The sequence below is a fragment of the Callithrix jacchus genome, chromosome X, assembly GCF_049354715.1.
Source record: "Callithrix jacchus isolate 240 chromosome X, calJac240_pri, whole genome shotgun sequence".
Classification (NCBI taxonomy): Eukaryota; Metazoa; Chordata; class Mammalia; order Primates; family Cebidae; genus Callithrix; species Callithrix jacchus.
In genome coordinates this window covers 88,326,761-88,350,647 of record NC_133524.1, presented here as the reverse complement: position 1 = coordinate 88,350,647, position 23,887 = coordinate 88,326,761, and the positions used below count along the sequence as shown (strand labels likewise).

Genomic DNA, 23,887 nt, shown 5'->3' with positions numbered 1-23,887 from the left:
CCATAACTCTTTCTCCTGTCCTCAACTACTTTTTGCCGCACATAAAAATGGCTCCATACTCAATTTTGTGTATTGTAAATATGTTAAGCAAATTTTAAAATGCTTTAGATCCTAATGGATTTCCTTGGATCAGGAGTCCAAGCTTAAATTTCATTTTATCTGGGAATGACTTCTTCACTCCTCTAGGTAATTAGGCTTTACCCCATTCTCCTACTGGTCCCTGTCTACACTTTAGTTGTGGCATAAGACAAATTTATTTGTTTTCACGATAGCTGACACGGTACCTGAAAGAAAAATGCACAACACATATGTGTAAACAAATGCAAAATAAATAAATGAGGCAATTCTTAGGGGAAATATTTTATTTTAGGCCTGAAATACCTCAACAAGGAATATTTAGTAGGATCTGCATGTGAGTTGATTTGCTAAGAATAGGGAGTTGTGTAGAGTGAGAGGAGTGGGCAATACCTCTCATACAAATGAAAGGCAAGTTGTCTGTGAAGAGAAGTGTAGAAAAGATTGGTAGATAATTCTTACAGTTTTTCTTAGAGCCTCACTAAATTAAATCTTTGTATACCTAATAATGGTCTCTTTACCATTCCACACTATCTCCTGTAAACCAAAGATAAAATTCTAAGCCCCCTAACCATCTGAATAGACCCCTACTCTCAGCTGAGTGTATTCCAAAGTTAGCCTGAAAAACTCCTGTCAGGCCATGATGGAAAGGGGAACTGGACGTATTAATTACACCCTTCTTCCTTTTGGAATTACTGGTAGAACGGACTCTTTAAGTCTGATAAGAATTATTTACTATCTTTTCTCTCTGAGGCTTCCTACCTGGAGGCTTCATCTGCATGATAAAACCTTAGTCTCCACAACCACTTATCACAACCCAGACATTCTTTTCTATTGGTTATAACTCTTTCAACCAATTACCAATCGGCAAATCTTTGAATCCTCCTATGACTTGGAAGCCCCTGCTTCCAGTTGTTCTGCCTTTCTGGACTGAACCAGTGGACATCTTATATGTATTAACTGATGCCTTATGTCTCTCTAAAATGTATAAAACAAAATTGTGGCCCAACCACCTCAGGCACATGTTCTTTTTTTTTTAATTGCATTTTAGGTTTTGGGTTACATGTGAAGGACATGCAAGATTGTTGCATAGGCACACACATGGCAGCATGATTTGCTGCCTTCCTCCCCATCACCTATATCTGGCATTTCTCCCCATGCTATCTCTCCCCAACTCCCCACCCCCCACTGTCCCTCCCCTATTTCCCCCCAACAGACCCCAGTGTGTGATGCTCCCCTCCCTGTGTCCATGTGTTCTCATTGTTCAACACCCGCCTATGAGTGAGATCATGTGATGTTTGATTTTCTGTTCTTGTGTCAGTTTGCTGAAAATGATGGTTTCCAGGTTCATCCATGTCCCTACAGAAGACATGAACTCATCATTTTTGATGGCTGCATAATATTCCATGGTGTATATGTACCACATTTTCCCTGTCCAATCTATCACTGATGGGCATTTGGGTTGGTTCCAGGTCTTTGCTATTGTAAACTATGTTGCAATGAACATTCCTGTGCATGTTTCCTTATAGTAGAACAATTTGTTCTTATGATCTCCCGAAGCCTGTGTTATAGGCCATTGGTCAGTCATATTTGACTCAGAATAAATCTCTTCAAAGAGTTTGACTCTTTGTGTTGACACTTCCTACGTCTCCTCACACTCTCTGACAACACTTTCTTTTCATACTCTTGCCTTTGTGGAGAAAATTTACCTACTTATAAATGATTGAATATAAATTAGGACTTTCTATTGATATGGAGAAGGTATACAAACACAGAAACATATTAAGAAACAAAAAGTGACAAGATTTAAAGCTGCAATATTCTGATTTGCACATATCCATTTAGAATGATTCCTTTCTTTAGAAAAGAAGGTATGTTCTGATTTTTCATAACATATAATATTAAATGTTTAAAATTTTGAGGACAAATGTTACATGAACAAAATAAAAACAGTCATAGCGTTGCTCTTGGATGAATGCCTGTCACTCAGACACATGGTTTTCTGCTAATCTACCCATAATGGGGAATTTGATGGAAGGTTATTTTTCCTTTTTGTAGCAGTTTGTCAGAAGAACATAAGTGTTTATGTGCATAATGTCATTATGAGTAACAAATGCCTCTGAATTTATTACAACATGTCCACTACCATTTTGTTTGTACAGCAATACCTCTCATGATACTTGCATTCATTTCTTATGTGTTTTACATTTTTAGAATTAGAATAAATAGACCATTTTTCCATTTAGAAAATATTTTAGGAAATGAGGTTCAATTTTAGGGCTAGAAATTTATAATAAAATAAAACTGATATGTACAAAACTAGATGTAAAGTTGAATGTTAGGTGTGGAAATAAAGTAGCACACTATTAGGATTGTGAGTGGAAAACACTGCAACATAACGTAATTTTTAAAACCCATATTTGAATATTCCAAGAAAAATGTCAATTCTTGGTTCTACATCCCTCATATATGTTTTGAGGATTCTGACAATATTACTCTGAGAAATACCACCCTTGATTGTCCTCCTTCTAACTGCCTTCCTGGTTCTGTCAGCCTTTTCAAGCCAGTTTCAGTCAGTGGTGGTATTTTCTTAAAATTCACCTGTGTAATGTATATAAAGAGTTGAGGGTGTCCTTTTCTCTAGTTGCACTTTAGGAACATTTTTTATGTTTCGAGCATTAGTCTACCTCATCCCACCAGGAACAAACAGCCCATTTTATTCACTCAGAATTTGGACCATATGGCCCATCCTTATGAATGAATGGCTACCTCTGTGATATGATGTGAAAGATGCTGACCTGTGTCTTAGTTTCTTATCTCCCCTATGGGTACTGACAGTATTATTGACAATTCTATTATTATTACTATGATAATTTTGAATAGTTTAACCTTTATTAGCTGCAGTATTTTCATATGTACAGTGAAAATAATAATATTACTTATTCTGAGGTTCAAGTGAGATTATGTGTATGCTTGCATAGAGTAAATGTGGTACTATGGTTTTAAAGTGTCCCTTTCAAAATTCACGTTCTGTCAATATGGTAGTTTTAAGAGATAAGAACTTTATTTTATTTATTTATTTATTTATTTATTGCATCTTCCAAATGTGAACAGTACGTTTTTGTATTTTTAGGAACTCATGAATTTAAATATAGTTGATGTTTTTCAATTTATTGGAATTGTTATTCACTTTGATACTCTAACTGTTCCCTTACTGGCCAAATTGTTCCATTTTTTAAAAAAATATATTATTCTACTTTAAGTTCTGGGGTTCATGTGCAGAGCATGCAGGTGTGTTACATAGGCATACATGTGCCATGGCTACTTGCTGCATTCATCACCCTGTCATCTACATTAGGTATTTCTCCTAATGCTATCCCTCCCCTCACTCCCTGCTATGCTTCCCTTATACCCCCACCCTCTGACAGGCCCCGGTGTGTGATGTTTTCCTCCCTGTGTCCATGTGTTCTCATTGTTCAACACCCACTTATGAGTGACAACATGTATTTGATTTTTTCTTCTTCTGTTAGTTTGCTGAGAATGATGATTTTCAGCTTCATCCATGTCCCTGCAAAGGACATGAACTCATCCTTTTTTATGGCTGCAGAGTATTCCATGGTTATATATGTGCCACATTTTCCTTATCCAGTCTGTCACTGATGGGCATTTGGGTTGGTTCCAAGTCTTTGCTATTATGAACAGTGCCACAATAAACATATGTGTGCATGTGTCTTTATAATAGAATGATTTATAATACTTTGTGTATATACCCAGTGATGGGATTGCTGGGTCAAATGGTATTTCTATTTCTAGATCCTTGAGGAATCACCACACTGTCTTCCACAATGGTTGAACTAGTCTATACTCCCACCAACAGTGGAAGAGTTTACCTATTTCTCCAGATCCTCTCCAGCATCTGTTGTCTCCTGATTTTTTAATGATCACCATTCTAACCTGTGTGAGATGGTATTTCAATATGGTTTTGATTTGCATTTCTCTAATGACCAGTGATGATGAGCTTCTTTTCATATGTTTGTTGGCCTCATGTATGTCTTCTTTAGTAAGGTGTCTGTTCATATCCTTTGCCCACTTTTTGATGGGGTTGTTTGATTTGTTTTGTAAATTTGTTTAAGTTCTTTTTAGATTCTGGTTACGAGCCCATTGTCAGACGCGTAGATTGCAAAAAAATTTTTCCCTGTCTGTTGGTTGCCTGTTTACTCTAATGATAGTTTCTTTTGCTGTGCAGAAGCACTTTGGTTTAATTAGGTCCCATTTGTCTATTTTGGCTTTTGTTGTCATTGCTTTTGGTGTTTTAATCATAAAGTCCTTGCCCACGCCTATGTCCTTAATGGTATTGCCTAAGTTTTCATCCAGGGTTTTTATGATGTTAGGTCTTACGTTTAGAGATGGGGACTTTAAGAAGTGATTAATTAGGCCATGGGGGCACTTCCCTGATCAATGAGATTAAGGCCTTTATAAATGAGGTTTCATGCAGCATTAGGTCTGCTCACCCCTCTGCTTTTAGCCATGTGAGGACACACCATTCCCCCCAATCCGATGGATGCAACAATAAGGGGCAATCTTGGGGGCAGAGAGCAGAGAGCAGCTATCACCAGAAAACCAAACTTGCTTGTGCCTTGATTTTCAACTTTCCAACCTCCAGAACAATGAAAAATAAATATCTGTTCTTTATAAATTACCCAGTCTCAAGCATCCTAGTTTAACATCACAAATGGATTAAGACATGTAATTACAACAATACTGATAACTACAGTGAAAGATGTTAGTACTGCTCACCAATGTTTCTCATCTTCTCTCTTACTGAGTACAATGGAAAATTGTACCTTCCTTCCCCTTTGCCAATAGGTGTAGCTGTGAGAGTTACCTTGAGCAGGCAATAAAATATGAGCGAAATTAATGAATGTGATTTCTAGGTAAAGCTCTTAAAAACATGTGTCTTGTTTTCCCTTATATTGCTCTTCTCATCATCCACAGTAAATGGCAACAGTCCAGATAGCAAAGTCTGTGTCAAACTGTGTCCCTGAGTGAGGATCATGTGAAGTAGAGAATTTATCTCCAATCTAAACAATGGATTTGTAGAACATGCAGTACTGAGGGAGCAATAAACTATACTGTCTTGAAACTAATGATATTTTGGTGTTTAATCATAGCACGTATTAACATATCATAATTAACATCATTTATTCTTCAAGTTTCAGTATTTTATTATATTAAGTATTACTTTTTCATGGCAAAATGTACAAAGACATGTAATATCTTTTCATTTACCTGTGTCTTCTTTCTTTCACCAATATTTTGTTATTTTTAGTTTATAAATCTGTCACTTCCATGTTTAAGTTTCAATATTGTTTTGGCTATTTGGGGTTCCTTGTGACTTTATATGAGTTTTAACGAGAGTTTGTCTATTTCTGAAGAAACTATCATTTAGATTTTTATAACAATTGTGCTGAAACTATGCATTGCTTTGGGGAATATTGATATCTTAACAATAGTAAGTTTTTGAATCTATTAACAATGGCAAGCTTTCCAATTATTTATGTTGCCTTTAGTTTCTTTCAGCGATATTTTGTTATTTTCTTCTATGTGTTCTTTGGTATCAGTCTTTCATCTTCATGTATGTTCTTTTCTTATTTTCTTCATTATTAATCTTTCACCTCCAAGTATTCCCACATTTTTTATTCATTTTTTAAAATTATTTTCTATTGTGGTAAGATAAACATAACACAAAAATTATTATTTTAACTATTTTTAAGTGTACGTGTCCGTTGCCTTAAGTATATTCACATTCTTGTAAATTCTGGAGATAAATCATCACCACTATTTATCTCCAGAATTTCTTTTCACCGGAAACCAAAACTCTGTGCCTATTAAACAATAATTCTCCATTCTCCTGACCATCAGCCCCTAGTAACCATTATTCTACTATCTATCTCTATGAATTTGACTACTCTTGAAAGCTCATGTAGAGGAATCATACAATATTTTCTCTTTATGGATTGGCTTAATGTCTCCACTTAGCCGAATGTCTCCACGGTTTGTCTGCATCGTCGAATATGTCTGAATTTTATTTGTTTTTTTGGTTAGATAATAGTACATTGTATGTATATCCTTCATTTATGTATCCATTTGTCTGTTGATTGACACTGGGTTATTTCTTTGTTTTGACTGTGGTGAATAATGCTGCTATGAAAATGGTATACAAATATCTATTTGAGTCCCTGCTTTCACTTATATTGGGAATATACCCAGAATTGGGATTGCTGGATCATATGGTAATAATTCTATGTGGAATTGCTGTACCATTTTCCATAGCAACTGCACCATGTTACATCATCACCAGCAATGCATGAGGATTCCAATTTCACCACAGCCTCTCTAACACTTGTTATTTTCTTTATTTCATTCTTTCTCTTTCTTTCTTTCTCTTTCTTTCTTTCTTTCTTTCTTTCTTTCTTTCTTTCTTTCTTTCTTTCTTAATAGATGTCAGGAATTCATTTGAACTAGAGGGGCAGGGAGAGAGAGGGAGGGAGGGAGAGAGAGAGTGCGCATGCTGAGCTGTTAGATGTGGGAGTAGCTGATTAAAGCAGCAAGTCAAAAATAAAATAGTGAAGCCTTTAAACGCTTACTGCAATGGTATAAACAAGAAGCTAAAACCAGAAACAGTGCCAGTACACCCTGTTCCATTTCCCCTGGTGCACTAGTGAAGGGTCACATGGATCAGCACAAATGTGGGATATATCTTATTGCTGAAGGAGCTCCAATGAAAGGCTCTAGCAGTTTTATGTCTCTGGGCTTGGAGGGAAAGCTAGGAGTAGAAAAGAACTCATACTGAATCACAGTGGAAAAGTGTCTTCAAATTTTTCTCCTTACTGCCAATAGGAGGTCTTAGCAGAAGAACCTGAAGAGAACCTTTGCCAAAGGCCTCAGACAAAGAGATTGAGGAATGAAGACATCATGGCTAGGAATGTACATATGTGACAAACATGATCAGACAAAAGAGGTGGAGAATGTGATTGCAATTTCCCATAGAGACTGTAATAAAATGGCTCTACCCTAAGTCTGGTGTAGAGAGGGCAGTATTTTCCTGTGATGCCTGTCAGGTTGTTGCTCATGGTCTGGCCTGAGAAATTACACATAGGTTTTTAACCAGGCACCCTGCTCTTCAGTAGACATCCTAACAGAGTGAAGTGATATGTCATTGTGGTTTTGATTTGCATTTCCCTAGTGACTAGGGATAATAAGCATCTTTTCATATATATATATAGTCATATATATATCCAAATGGAGATAAGTTTGAGTCCTTTGTCCAATTCTTAATTGGGTTGTTTGTTTTTCATTGTTGTCAAGTTACAGAATTCTATATATATTGTAGACATCAGTCTCCTATCATATATTAGATTTGCAAGTATTTTTTTCTTGTAGGCACTTTTAGTATTTTGTTTTTCACATTTAATTATTTAATCTGTTCATTTTAATAAAAGGTATGAGAGACAAGTTTTATTTTCTTCCAGATGGGTAAAAAGTTGTACCAGCATTATTTATTGAACATTCTATCATTTTTACCAACGAACTTAATTTCAATTTTTGCCATATTGGTATTGATAGAAGACTAGATATTCTAGATAGTACCTCCATGGAAGCATGTAGGCTCAACGAAATGTATCTCAGTCAGTATGAGATTTGCAAGTATTTTTTTCCATTCCATGGATTGCTTTTTCATATTTTTGCCAGCATTCTTTGATACGCAAAAGTTTTTAATTTTGATGAAGTCATGAAATCCAACTTAACTGATTTTTCGTTTGTTCTCTGCCCTTTGGTATTTTATACAAGAAATCATTGCCAGACTCAAGGTCATTAAACTTTTTTTTTTTTTCTCTAAGTTTTGTAGTTTTAACTCTTATGTTTAGGTCTTTGATCCATTTGGAGTTATTTTTTATACATGGTGTAATGTAAGGGCCCGACTTCTTTTTGTGTGCATGCTGTGGATATTCAGTTTTCCCAAAACCTTTCATCAAAGAAATTGTCCTTTCCCCATTATGTTGTCATGATATCCTTGTAGAAAATCATTATGATAATGTGAGGTAATGCATAAATATTAATAAGTGTATAATATATAAAAATGTGTAATAAAAGTGAGGTTGTGTGTTTTCTGACATTTGCATGAGGGTTTATTTCTGGGATCTCTATTCTATTCTACTGCTCTATATATCTGTCTTTATATCGTTACCACACTGCTCAGATTACTATGGGTTTGTACTAAGTTTTGAAATCAGGAAGTGTATGAAGCCTCTAAACTTTTTTTTCCCCAAGTTGTTTTGGCTATGAGGGTCCCTTGAATTCCACCTAAATTTTAGGATAATATTTTCTATACCTACATAAATGTAACTTGGATTATATTTTGTAGTTATTATTATTTTATTAATGTATAATATTTTACATATTTATGGGACACATATCAGTATTTTTTTAAATACATAGAATGGGTAATAAGTCAAGTTATTTGGAGTATTCATCACCTCAAGTATTCATCATTTCCATGTGTTGGTAGCATTTCCAGTACTCTTTTCTGGCTATTTTTAAATATACAATATATTGTTGCTAAATGTGATCACCTTAGTCTGTTATCAAACATTAAAATGTATTTCTTCTACCTAACTGCAAGTTTGTACCCATTCAGTAACCCCTCTTCATTTCCCCCTCACACCCTCATACTCTTTCCTGCCTCTGGTATCTATCATTCTGTTCTCTATCTCCATGAGGTCAACTTTCTTAGATCCCACACGAGTGAGATCATGCAATATTTGTCTTTCTGTGTCTGTGTTATTGCATTTAACATAATGATCTTCAATTACATCCATTTCTGAAAATCACACAATTCTTCTCTTATTATAGCTAAAAATTATTCTATGATGTGTATACCACATTTTCTTTCCCCATTATTTCATTGTTAGACACTTTATTCCATACCTTTGCTGCTGTTATGAATAGTGTTACAATAAGCATGTTTGTGCAGGCATTTATTTGATATCCTGATATACTTTCCTTGGGATAGATTCCCAATAGTGGGATGGATGGATCATGTGGTACTTCAACTTTTAGTTTTTTGAGAAATGTCCATACTCTTTTCATAGTGGCTGCACTAATTTGCATTCCTATCAGTAGTGTATAGGAGTTCCCTTTTCTCCATATGCTCGCCAGTATGTATTATTTTCTGTCATTTTATATCTATTTATTTATTTATTTGAAATAGAGTCTCCCTCTGTCACCCAGGCTGGAGTGCATTGGCGTGGTCTCGGCTCACTTCAACCTCCACCTCCCTGGGTCAGGCAATTCTCCTGCCTCAGCCTCCCGAGTAGCTGAGACTATAGGCACATGCCATCACACTTGGCAAATTTTTGTATTTTTAGTAGAGATGGGGTCTCACTATATTGGCCAGGCTGTTCTTGAACTCCTGACCTCTTGATACACCCACTACGGCCTCCCAAAGTGCTGGGATTACAGGCATGAGCCACCCACACCTGGCCTATTTTTCGTTATTTTCATAGGAGCCATTCTAACTAGGGTAAGATGATATCTCACTGTGGTTTTGGTTTGCATTTCTCTGATGATTAGTGACAGTGGGCATTTTTCACATTCCTATTGGCCAATTGTATGTCTTCTTTTGAGAATTTTCTATTCGTGTTTTTGCCCACTTTTAAAAGGATTTTTTTTTTTTATTGTTGAGTTGTTTGAGTTCCTCGTATATTCTGGATTGTATTCCCTTATTGTATAAATAGTTTGCAAATAGTTTGCAAATAGTTTGTCCCGTTAAATAGGTTATGTCTTTATTCTTTGATTGTTTCATTTGCTGTGCAGAGGCTCTTTAGTCTAATATGGCAATATTTGTCTATATATTTTTTAAATTTTACTTTAAATTCTGGGATACATGTGCAGAACATGCAGGATTGTTAAATAGGTATACATGAGCCATGGTGGTTTGCTGCATTCCTCAACCCATCATCTAGGTTTTTAAGCCCTGCATGTATTAGGTATTTGTCCTAATGCTCTCCCTCTCCTTGACCCACACCCCACAACAGGCCCCTGTGTGTGATGTTCTTCTTCCTGTGTCCATGTGTTCTCATTATTCAACTCCCAATTATGAGTGAGAACATGTGGTGTTTGCTTTTCTGTTCCTGTGTTAGTTTGCTGAGAATGATGGTTTCTAGCTTCTTCCATGTCCCTGCAAAGGACATTAACTGATTTTTTTTATGGCTGCATAGTATGCCATGGTGTATATGTGCCATATTTTCTTTATTCATTTTATCATTGATGGGCATCTGGATTGGTTCCAAGTCTTTGGTATTGTAAATAGTGCTGCAGTAAACATACCTGTGCATGTGTCTTTATAACAGAATGATTTCTAATGCTTTAGTATATACCCAGTAATGGAATTGCTGGGTCAAGTGGTATTTCTGATTCTAGATCCTTGAGGAATCGCCACACTGTCTTCCACAATGGTTGAACTAATTTACACTCCCAACAGTGTAAAAGCATTCCTCTTTCTCCACATTCTCACCAGCATCTATTGTTTCCTGGCTTTTTAATGATTGCCATTCTAACTGGTGTGAGATGGTATCTCACTGTGATTTTGAGTTGCATTTCTCGTATGACCAATGATTATGAGATTTTTTTCATATGTTTGTTGGCAGTATAAATGTCTTTTTTTGAGAAACGTCTGTTTATATCCTTCACCCACTTTTTGATGGGGTTGTTAGTTTTTTCTTGTAAATTTGTTTAAATTCCTCGTAGATTCTGGATATTAGCCATTTGTCAGATGGATAGATTACAAAATGTTTCTCCCATTCTGTAGGCTGCCTGTTCACTCTGATGATAGTTTCTTTTGCTGAGCAGAAACTTAGATTTCATTTGTCAATTTTGGCTTTGTTTTAATTGCTTTTGGTGTTTTAGTAATGAAGTCTTCACCCATTCCTATGTCCTGAATGGTATTGCCTAGGTTTTCTTCTAGGGTTTATATGGTTCTAGGTTTTAGGTTTATGTCTTTAACCTATCTTGAGTTAATTTTTGTATTAGGTGTAAAGAAGGATTTCAGTTTCTGTTTTCTACATATAGCTAGCCAGTTTCCCAAGCACTATTTATTAAATAGAAAATGCTTACCTCATTGCTTGTTTTTGTCAGGTTTGTTGAAGATCAAATGGTTGTAGATGTGTGGTGTTATTTCTGAGGCCTCTGCTCTGTTCCATTGCTCTATAAATCTATTTTTGTAGTGTTTTGTGCTTTTCAAGTCGTAGCCATAAAACTTTGCCAAGGCCAGTGTCCTGAAGTGTTTTCTTCATGTTTTATTTCAGTAGTTTTATAGTTTAGGTTGTTACATTTAAGTCATTAATCCACCTTTTGTTGATTCTTGTATATGGTGAGAGATAAGAGTCCAGCTTTATTCTTCTTCATACTGATATTCAGTTTTTCAAGCAACATTTATTAATGAGACTGTCCTTTTCTTAGTACATGTTTTTGTCAACTTAGTAAAACAATCTATTGGCTATAAATATATGAATTTATTTCTTGGTTCTTTATTCCATTCATCTCTGTGTCTATTTTTATAGCAATACCATGCTGTTTTGGTTAATACAGACTTGTAATATAATTTGAAGTATGGTAGTGTGATATCTCCAGCTTTATCTGTTTTAATCAGGATTCTTTGGCTATTCTGGCTCTTTTTCGGTTCCATAAAAATTTTAGATTTTTTTCTATTTCTGTGAAAAAAAATGACATTTGTATTTTGAAAGAGATTTTATTAAATCTGTATATTACGTTGGACATTATTATCATTTTACCAATACTAATTTTTAGAATGCATGAATATGGTATATCTATACTGGTTTGTATCTTCTTCAGTTTCTTTTTTCAGAGTGTTGTAGTTTTCATTGTAGAGATCCTTTTACTCCTTGGTTGAATTTATTCCTATGTATGGTTTTTTTTTTTTTTTTTGGTAGCAATTGCAAATCGGATTGCCTTCCTGACTTCTTTCTCAGCTTCTTCATTATTGCTGTATCCAAGCACCGCTAATTTTTGTGTGTTTATTTTGCACTCTACACCTTTACTAAATTTGGTTACACCTTTAAGATATCTTTGGTGGAGTTTTTTGGTTTTCTTAAATATAAGACCATGTCATTGGCAAAGGGGACAATTAGACTTGCTCTCTTTTAATTTGGATACTGGTTACTTCTTTCTTTCACTTGAATGTTCTGGCTAGGACTTCCAGTACTATGTAGCAAAGGAGTAGTGAAAGTGGGTATCTTTGTCTTGTTACAGTCCGTAGAGAAAAGGCTATCAATCTGTTCCCATTTAGTAGGATATTAGCTGTAGTTTAGTTATATGTATTCTTCATCATTTTGAGGCATATTCCTCCTATGACTAGTTTATTGTGAGCTTTTCATTATGAAAGGATGTTGAAATTTGGCTGGTCTCAATATCCTGGTCTCAAACTTTTCTTCTGCCTTGGCCTCCCAAATCTTGGAATTATAGGCATGAGGCACCATGCCCAGCTGATCATAAAGTTTTTGTACTTCATTCTGTCATGTGATGTATTATGTTTATTGATTTGCATATGTTAAGTCATCCTTGCATCCCTGATATAAATCCTACTTGATCATTGTACATTATCTTTTTAATGTGCTGCAGGATTCAGTTTGCTAGTATTTTGCTGAGAATTTTTGCTTGTATGTTCCTTGGGCATACTGGCTGTATCAGTCATTTTCACAGTGCTTATAAGAACATACCTGAGACTGGGGAGAAAAAGAGGTTTAATTAGACTTGCAGTTCCACATGCCTGCAGAGGCCTCAGAATCATGGCAGGAGGTGAAAGACACTTCTTATGTGGTGGCAGCAAGCTAAAATAAAGAGCATGAAATCCTGAAAACCATGTTAGAATTCTATTTAGAAAATCATGTTAGATTCCTAATGGTTTATATTATTATGTGTTTTAAAAAAGGAGTGAACAGAGGAAAGGTATTCATTGTGGTCTTTCTTTTTACAATAACATTTAATTACATTTAAAATAATGCTTGCCACACAAATATAACATATTTGCATATAATAATATGTACTACAACAATACATCCATATATAATCATAATAATTAAATGAACATATCTTTCTTTTGAGATTAGGAAATAAATTCCATGTGTTTGTTATTTATTGCTATATAACAGATTATTACAAACTTAGTAGCTCCTAGACTAACACAAATTTATCATCTTAGGATTTTCATGAGTAGCTTGGCACATTTTGGTTGAGTCCTCTGCTCAGAAGCTCATAAGGCCAGAGGTCAAGGTGCCAGAATGCTGCATCCTCATCTGGAGGTACAGCTGGACTTCTAAGCTCCCTCAGGTCACTGGAAGACTTCACTTCCTTATGGTTGTAGACTGAGGTGTCTTCTTGCCAGAATCCAGCTGGAGGCCATTTCATCTCCCAGGGGACACTTGCTGGTTCTGGCCATATCTCTGTGTCCACAGTTTGGTCACTTGCTTCTCCAAGGTCAACAAGGGGAGCATTTGCTGTAGCTTCCAATCTCTATTTTGTATGATTTTGTCTTGGAGCTTTAGACCCTTTTTAAAAAGGGTTCACTTGCAGGCCCAGCACACTCAAGGGGAGAGAACTGTACAGGGCCTACACCCCAAAAGATGGGAATCATGGGGACCATTTTAGAATTATGCCTATGGCATTCATAAATCCCATGATTATTACTGAGCTGTGAGGTCAGAGATCTCTACAGAAGTTTCACCAGATGAAGTCTAAAAGGTGGTCACAAGGCTCTTCTCTTCTGAAACATCCAAATTCATCTTGTCCGAGATTATGTCCCACCCCTTAGTAGTCTTCTCCACAGAGAGTACAATGGAAATATTCAAAAGAGTAATTTTTTTTCTCGCCAAAGGCCTAATTCTTCATATCACAATCTCTTTCAAGCTGCCTGATTTATTAAAGTTCTTTCTTCTTGGTTGAAAGTTAATTTATTCTCATTTGCAGAAGAAATACAGAGAGGGTTTGTCTAAGAAGGTCCCTCCCAGGAACATAGGGGACAAGAAATATGCAGGGAAGGGGCCCAGAAAGCAGTGTGTTGTGGGATCACAGACCCCAGTCTGAGCCAGCCTAGAAGGTTGGTGCAGCAGTGGGGCCTCTCTTAACAAACAAGGGAGAAGGGGTGGGGTTGTGAGCCTCTGCTCTCTGGAACAGTCTTTCTTTCAGTCCCCAGCTCATTGCCTCCATGGTTTTCTGAATACCTTAAAGAAAATGTATGGGTACAAGAGCCTGGAATTCAACAGCTCATAACTACAATTAACCACCATTAATTAATGGCTGCAAGATAAATGGGCCATGCGATTCGTTTATCCCTGGGTTGGAAGTATTTAAATTCACAGTGGGATGCAAGCCTGTTTTTCATCAATGTAAATTTAAAACAAGTTTGAGTCGGGGCTGCATGCTGCAGGAGGCAGAATACAATTTCCTCTCTGTGTAGTTCACAGTTTAGGTCAATGAAATGGCAGGAGGACTACAGAAGCAAAGAATTCCCATGCACAACAGAATTAGAGAGTAAAGATTAGTATTCAAACACATGACTTCCTGGAGTCAGGGGAATTATTATGTAATGAGACTGACTTTGCACCAGGTATTGTGCTAGGAAACATACAAGGAGTATTTGTTCTTAATTTTCACCGTACCTTTACAGGTACATTATTATCCCCATTTTATTTTATTTTATTTTATTTATTTTTTTGAGATGGAATTTCGCTCTTGTTACCTGGGCTGGAGTGCTATGGCACGATCTTGGCTCACCGCAATCTCTGCCTCCTGGGTTCAAGCAATTCTACTGCCTCAGCCTCCTAAGTAGCTGAGACTACAGGCATGCACCACCAGGCCCAGCAAATTTTTGTATTTTTAGTAGAGACGGGATTTCACCTTGTTGACCAGGATGGTCTCGATCTCTTGGCCTCGTGATCCACCCACCTCGGCCGCCCAAAGTGCTGGGATTATAGGCATGAGCCACAGCGCCTGGCCTATCCCCATTTAAAACTCAAGACAACCGACAATCAGAGGGGTTAAGAATTTTTGTAGAAACAAACTTGGGCTTTCTTACTCCTAGACTTCTTCCAGAATGCGCCCAAGGCGTGCCTTTGGGTGTCCTTACTCCCGATTTTTAAATATCCCCTATGGCCTTTGTCCTTGTACATGAAAACTTTCCAAATAGTAACTAAATATTATCCTATTCCCTACATTTTCAAACCATCAACTGGACATCAATAAGATTCAGAAGATAAGAAAACAGGCAAAGGAAAAACATTAATATTGATAAAAAACAAAATTAAATAGGAGTCTTCTCCACAATATGTTTATTAAATAAAAAGAAATAAAATACTACTGTAGAATCCTAACTAGTTAGTCATCTTCACAAAGTGGTCCAAAGTCAACATCACCAGTGATAGGATATGTTAATGTCATGCACCTCCTGATTAAAAAAAGGGCCAAAACTTCAGTGGTATGCATGCCAAAAATGCCTAACCTCAACAATCTAATCAGGAAGGGGAAAAATCAGATAAGCCCAAGTTAAAGGGCATTCTACAAAATCACCAAGCAATACGTTTCAAAAGTGTCAGGTTATGAAGGCAAGGAAAGACTAAGAAATCATTAAAGATTGGAGGAGCCCAAAGAGATACAACAAGTAAATGCAATGTGGGGTCCTGGACTGGATCCTGGAATAGATAAAGAATGTAAGTTAAAAAAAAAAAAACTGCTGAAATTCAAATAAGGTCTGTAGTTTAGTTACATTACAATACAATACAATACAATTATTGTGCTATACGAACTGTGTTTAGTCTGTCTTGTGTTGCTATAACAGAATACCTGAGACTGCATCATTTATAAAGACTAGAGGTTTGACACATGATTCTGGTAGCTGAAAAGTCCATTGAAAAGCTGCATCTGGGCGGGTGCCTCAGGCTGCTTCCACTCAAGGTGGAAAGCAGAAGGAGAGTAGATGTGTGCAGAGGCAACATGTTGAGAGAGGAAGCAAGACAGCAAAACTGAGGAAGCCAGGCTGTTTATATAACCTATACTCTCAGGAACAAACTCACTTCTGCAAGACTGAGAACTCATTCACCCAGGTTGTAGGGATCTATCCCTGAGGAATCTACACCAATAATCCAAATACCTCTCATTAGGCCCCACCATCCAATACTGCCATATTGGGCAATAATTTTCAATTTTGATCAATTTTTAAGCTTTCCAGGAAGAAACAAAACCAAAGAAGACGGTATTATACCAAAGTTAATTTTCTGGTTTTGATCTATTGTACTATAATTACTCAACATGAGGAGTACTATAATTATATCAACATGAGGAGTAGCTGAGTAAAGGGTACACGGAAACTCTACCATTTTTGCAACATATTTCCAAAGGTAAATATTGTCAAAAGTGAAATGGCAACTTGAAACAAAATTTTAAATCATGATCAACTTGAAATTTTTCTTAAAAATTTCTATCTTTATGCATAGGTGTGAAGAAACTACTCTATTTGTAAAATATTTTATTCAGCTAAATTTGCTGTAAGATCAAAATGAAATATGTTCTATAGATTCAAAAAATAGTTCGAAATAAATGTAAATTCTGTTTGAGAACTGCTGCTTCTGGGAGCAGCACAGATTTGGTAAATAATGCATGTTCCTGTCCATTGTTACATGGCACTCACGTGGTGATGTTCTGCTTGGAAGCAAGCCATTATAGGATCAGAGAGAGGAGAGAAAACAATATGCTACGTATAAACACTTCTAACATGGGAAAGAAGAAATTGAAGAAAAAGATAGTCTGAGATCTCTGCTATGAGAGATAGAATTTGCACACTTTACTGTCTAATTAGGCAACTCTTTCAAATGGCATTTAAAAATTATTCTTTAAGTTCAGGGATACATGTGCAGAGCATGCAGATTTGGTATGTAGGTATAAACGTGCCATGGTGGTTTGCTGCAAACATCAACCTGTCATCTACATTAGATATTTCTCATTCGGGAGCATAAATGACCTGGAGAAAGGTAATAATTCCTAGGTATCATATTTCAGAATTCCTAAATAGGCATTCTTTCATCTACCATGCATTATGGCAATAAACAGACTGCTTTAAGTATCATTCTCATCTGTAAAGTGAGGATAACAGTAATTTACTACATAGGGTTTGTATAAGGATCAAATGAGTTAATAAATGTCAAGCCATTAGTAGAGTACCTGGCACATAAAATGATCAATATTTTCTACTATAATTAACATTAAATCAGCAGTAACTTCTGGTTGAACATTTATCTGATAAATTGTGTCTAAAACTCAACTTCTATTAAAGGTTTTAGGACTCCTTAGATATAGGTTATTATACATATTACACCTCTACCCTCCTTTTTAAGCTTTATTGGCCTTTAGCTGAATCTATATTAAGATACTTGATTGATATTCTCAGTCTATTACATTTTGGCTGACTCTATCTTGGGAACGATAAATACCTTTTGGCTTTTAATATAGTATATTCTTATAAATTCTTTGCTTTCCAGATTAGGACATATTTGACATTGGAAGTAAATGAGGCATGAATCCATTGGGCTTATGTATTTCTGCCAATATTGAAATCTGCTCCTGATTTCTCAAAAGAAGAAAATAAATACCTCAAATGTCCTGAGTAATATATAAACCAGGTCATTTCCTTCAAAGGCCTTTCTTTTGGGAGAAAAATATCTTTATACTTTTGGTTGTTAAGAAAGAAAAAAAGTGTGGAGATTAACTTCATATGGGAATTTAGGGTATGAATATCCTGATTAATTATTAAACCATGACTATAGTAAGCCTTTGTTTATTAAAAAGAAGTCCCCAGGATAATAGCTGTAGATACTTATTGCAAACATTCAACAAATGTTTCAAATGAATTTTCTGGCAAATACTGTCTTTACCTCCTCAGGTATCCACAGCCAGGCCTCCATAACCTTGGGTTCCACATTCATAGATTTAACCAACTGAAGATTTAATACATAATTAATATTTTTAACACAAAAATATTTTTAAAAAAAGGAATAACAGCAATACAACAACAACAAAATTCAGTATATCAGCCATTTATACAGCTTACATTGTCTTAGACATTATAAGTAACCTAAAGATAGTTTTAAGTGTTCAGAAGGATGTGCATTGGCTATATGCAAATACTATGCTATTTTCTAAAAGGTACTTAAGCATCTCTAGATTTTAGAAGGCATAGGAGGCCCAGGAACCAATCCTCAGTGAATACTGAAGGATTAATGTAGTCTCTTTTTTTTTTTTTAAAGGAATATCCCAGATGGCCGATAGACACAGTGAGAAGGAACATCTGTTACTGAGAAATTAGGACATCAGGAAGACTGGCACACTCTGACTAGAACTTCAGAGGGAAGGCTTTGTGAATGGATGGTGAGAGGACACAGATATCTGGTTGAAGGGGGAGGAAGCTGGGAACCCTGCACAGGGCTACTGAGCACTGGGAAATATTCCTGGCCCCCAGAAACTTCTGGGGGAAAAGTGAGTGCAACAGGAAAGGAGTGGCCCACTCTTACCATGAACTTCTGGCATCTTGGTAGTAGGAGACCCCATAACCCCCATGGACACTTGAGCTGACAGAGAGCTGCTTAAAGAGGTGCTAGAGACAGGACTTCATCCTATGTAGAGCCCAGAGAGTTTAGTATGGGAACATATGCAGTTGAGCACGGCCAGGAAGATGCATCCCCCAAGGCTCACCATGTTCCTGTAGGAGACATTAGCCTTGGGTTGGCTGTTGGACTCAGACAGAGCAGGGAGGTCTTGCCCATGAGATGAGGCAAGTTCTATCTGAACACAGTTATGTCTGCTTGCCTCTCGCAGGGCCCCAGCCTGTCCATGCCCACTTGCCATGCAGCCTCAGATGCTCAACCTGAGTGTGAAATAGGTGCCCTCATCATAGCTCCTTTACTGTCAGATCATGCCTGATGTTCAAAGAGCTCTAACAGAGGAGCCTCTGCTGACATGCACCAGTCCACCAGCACCCTCTCCCCATTGCAGCGTCCCCTGTGCCACTTTGCAGGCACACACTTGCCCATGGCCAACCACCCATTGCTGTGCTGGCATGGGTGAATGTGTAGACCTCACCTCCCTTTCCCCACCAGCATGTGTGTGTGCATGCACCCTGGCACATCACTACTGGCAGCAAAAGGAAACCCCTCATGCTCTACCACTAATGTGTAGACACGGGCCACACTGCCATTGCAAGCATGAATGTATGCATGGATGCCAGAAACCCTGGTTCTCCTTGTGCTGACACTGCCACTGACACAAACACACACATGGATGTGGGCCAGCATCCTGACTCCCCATGCTACTACTGCTGTTGCTGTGAATATGTGCATAGAGGTCAATAGCTTTACATTGGCCAGCACCCTGCCCCAGCTGCTGCCACCAGTGTGAGAGTGAGCACAGACACCAGCAACCCCATGCCTGCCACCACTCTGCCTCTCCATGCCGCTGATAGCACTGGCATGAATGCATGCAGAAATGCAGCATCCTGTTCCTGCCTGTACTCCACCCCAGCCAACATGCGTGTATCCTGCCATACTACCACAGTTGCTATACTCACAAGCAAGCATGAATCCTGCTGCCACTTCCCTGACAATATGCTTTGGCTGGCATCACCCATTGAAATGTTCTGGCTAGCAGACTGAGAACACCTCAATCCCTCTAGTGCAGTAGATTCCTAACCTTGAAAGGCCAAAGAACAAGGAAAATGGCCTGGTACCAGCCCCCCAGAGTTAGTGCATGCAGCCCAGGAGTGCTGAGCTGAGCCATGGCCCCCTAAAATCTTCCAGAATTGAAGCCAGTCAACTGAATCCACCTTATACCAAAATGAAACCCTCAAGGGCATCAAAGAAGATAAAAGGAAAGGAAACTCATCCAAAAGATACCATCTTCAAAGACTGAAGGAACATCAGTTCACACAGAAGAGAAAGAACCAGCACAAGAACTCTGGAAACCCAAGAAGTCAGAGTGTCTGCTAACCTCCAAATGACTACACAACTTCTTTAGCCATGGTTCTTAACCAGGCAGAAATGACTAAAATTGCAATGATAGTGTCCACAATGTGGACAGAAACAAAAACCACTGAGGTTCAGGAGAAATTCAAATCCTAATGCATGAAATATTCAGAATACATGAAAATGATACAGGCAATGAAAGATGAAATGATCGTTAAAAAAAAAAAAACTGAACAGAGCTGAAAAACTCACTACAAGAATTTTATGATACAATCAGAAGTATTAACAGCAGAATTGTCCAAACTGAGGAAAGAATCTCAGAATTCAAAGAATGATTTTTTGAAATAACTCAGACAATGATTTTAAAAAAGAATGAAGGATAAACAAATACTCTGAGAAATATGGGATAATGTAAGGAGACTAAATCTATGATTCACTGGTGTTCTTGAAAGAGAGTGAGGTAAAACTAGCAACCTGAAAATAACTTGAGAATATCATCCATGAAAACTACCCCAAACTTGCTAAAGAGGCCAAGATTCAAATTCAGGAAATGCAGACGACCCCTGCAAAACACTATGCAAGATGATCACACCCAAGACACATAGTCATCAGATTTTTTAAGGTTAATGTGAAAGAAAATATGTTAAAGACACCTAGAGAAAAGTGACAAATCACCTACAAATGAAACCCCATCAGGCAGTGGACCTTTCAACAGAACCCTACAAGCCACAGGAGATTAGAGGCCTATATTCAGCATTATTAAAGAAAACAAATTCCAGACAAAAATTTCATATCCAGTCAAACTAAGCTTCATACCCAAAGGAAAAATAAGATACATTTCAGACAAAATAATGTAACTGAATTTGTTACCTACCACCACAGGAGACTTACAAGATATCATCAAGGGAGTGTTAAATATAAAAAGGAAAGACTGTTACTGGCTACCACAAAAATTCCTTATGCACATAGGGCACTGAAACTTTAAATCAATCACAGGATCAAGTCTGCATAATAGCCAGCTAACAAGATGATGACAGAATCAAATCTGCACATATCAATATTAAACTTGAATTTAAACAGGGTAAATGACCAAATTAGAAGGCACACAGTGGTAAGTTGCATGAAGAAGCAAGACCCAATTGTACACAGTCTTCAAGAGACACATCTCACATCCAATGACATGCCTAGGCACCAAGTAAAGAGATGGATAAACATCTACCAAGCAAATAAATAAAAAATCAGGGGTTGCTATTCTAATTTCAGACAAAAAGGATTATAAACCAACAATGAGTTAAAAAAACAAGGGCATTACATAAGGGTAAAGGGTTCAATTCAACAAGAAGACTGAACTTTCTTAAAAATATATGCCACTCAAGAAAGTAGCACCCAGGTTAATACAGTTAGTCCTTAGAGATCTATGTAGAGATTTAGATCATGACAAAATAATAAAGATGGGAACTCTCCACTGAGAGTATTAGATAGATTATTGGGGCAGAAAACTTACAAAGATGTTTGAGACATGAACTCAACAATTGGCCAAATGGACCTAACAGACATCTACAGAACTCTCAACCTCCAAACCAACAGAATATGCATTCTTCTCATCTGCACATGGAACGTATTCTAAAATCAACCACATAATCAGCTATAGAAAATTCTCAGCAAAGTCAAAAACAATAAAATCATGCCACCTACATTCTTGGATCACAGAGCAACACAAATAGAAGTCAATACTAAGAAAACAACTCAAAGCCATACAATTACATGGTAATTAAACAAAGAAAACCCCATAGTTTCTGCTCCAAAGCTCCCAGATCTGATAAAGAACTTCAGCAAAGTTTCAGCATACAAAATCAATTTATAAAAATTAGTAGCATTCCTATACTATATACCAATGTCAAAGCTGAGAGCCAAATCAGGAACACAATCCCATTCACAATAGCCACAAAAAGAATAATATACCTAGGAATACAATTAATGAAGGAGGTAAAAAATCTTTACTATAAGAATTATGAAACACTGCTCAAAGAAACTGAAGCTGACAAAAACAAGTAATAAAACATTCCATACTTATGGATAGGAAGAATCAGTATTGTTAACCGATTCTTCCTATCCATAGGTATGGAATGGATACCTACTGCCAAAAGCAATTTGCATATTCAATACTATTTCTAACTACTAATTATATCTTTCAGATAGTTAGATAAAACTATTTTAACATTCATATAGAACAAAAAAAAAAGAGAGAGAGAGAGAGAGAGAGAGAGCTCAAAGTACAAAGTCAATTCTATGCAAAAAGAACAAAGCTAAAGGCATCATGTTACCTGGCTTCAAGCTATACTATAGAGTTACAGTAACCAAAACAGCATGGTACTGGTATAAAAACAAATACATAAATCAGTGGACCAGCATAGAGAACCCATAAATAAGACCACACAGCTACAACTAACTGAGGTTTGACAAAACTGACAAAAATGAGCAATGGGGAAAGAATTCCCTGTTCGACAAATGGTGCTAGGATAACTGGCTAGCCATATGCTGAAGATTGAACCTGAACCTATTCTTTACACTACATACATAATTAAACTGAAGATGGATAAAAGTCTTAAAAATAAGTTCAACCATTGTGGAATAAAGTGTGGTGATTCCTCAAGGACCTAGAAATAGAAATTCCATTTGACCCAGCAATGCCATTACTGGGTATCTATCCAAGGGATTATAAATCATTCTATTATAAGGACACATGCATACGTATGTTCATTGCAGCACTGTTTATAATAGCAAAGACTTGGAACCAACCCAAATGCCCATCGATGATAGACTGGACAGGGAAAATGTGACACATATACACCATGGAATACTATGCAGCCATCAAAAATGATGAGCTCGTGTCCTTTGTAGGGACGTGGATGAACCTGGAAACCATCATTCTCAGCAAACTGACCCAGGAACAGGGAATCAAGCACCGCATGTTCTCACTCATAGGCGAGTGTTGAACAACAAGAACACGTGGACACGGAGGGGAGCATCACACTGAGGTCTGTGGTGGGGGGGACTAGGGGAGGGACAGTGGGGTATAGGGAGTGGGGAGGGATAACATGGGGAGAAATGCCAAATATAGGTGATGGGGATGGAGGCAGCAATCCACATTGCCATGTATGTACCTATGAAACAATCCTGCATGTTCTTCATATGTACCCAGAACCTAAAATGCAATAATATATAATTATAATATATATAATTATAATATATATTATAAATACATTTATATATATAATATATATAATATAAATATATAATAGCAAAGACTTGGAACCAACCCAAATTATATATATATATAATATATATAATATAAATGTATTTATAATATATATATATAAACTTTGGATGGAAACCTTCAACATAATAACATTCTGGACATAGGCCCTGGCAAATATTTCCTACAAAGACACCTAAAGCAATCACAACAAAAGCAAAAATTGACAAATGGGACCTAAATACATTAAAGAGCTTCTTCACAGCAAAAGTAAATATCAACAGAGTAAACAGACCACAAATAGGATGGGAGAAAATATTTGCAAACTATGCATCTGACAAAGGCCTTATATCCAGAATTTTTAAGCAAGTCAAATAAATTAACAAGCAAAAAAAAAAAAAAATTAGAAGAGGGCAAAGTTCATAAAGTGACAGTTCTCAAGAGAAGACACATACATGGTCAACAAGCATATGAA

The 23,887-nt window shown here is 36.8% G+C and overlaps 1 long non-coding RNA gene across 1 annotated transcript in view; it reads left to right on the top strand.

Annotated features, from left to right (window-relative positions):
- The window catches only part of LOC118150576 (uncharacterized), a 76,134-nt gene extending 54,027 nt beyond the window's left edge, over positions 1-22,107 (top strand). The window contains exon 3 of the long non-coding RNA XR_004738676.3: positions 18,447-22,107. This is a non-coding gene — a long non-coding RNA (uncharacterized LOC118150576). The remainder of the gene's footprint in view (positions 1-18,446) is intronic.
- Positions 22,108-23,887: the final 1,780 nt, after the last annotated feature.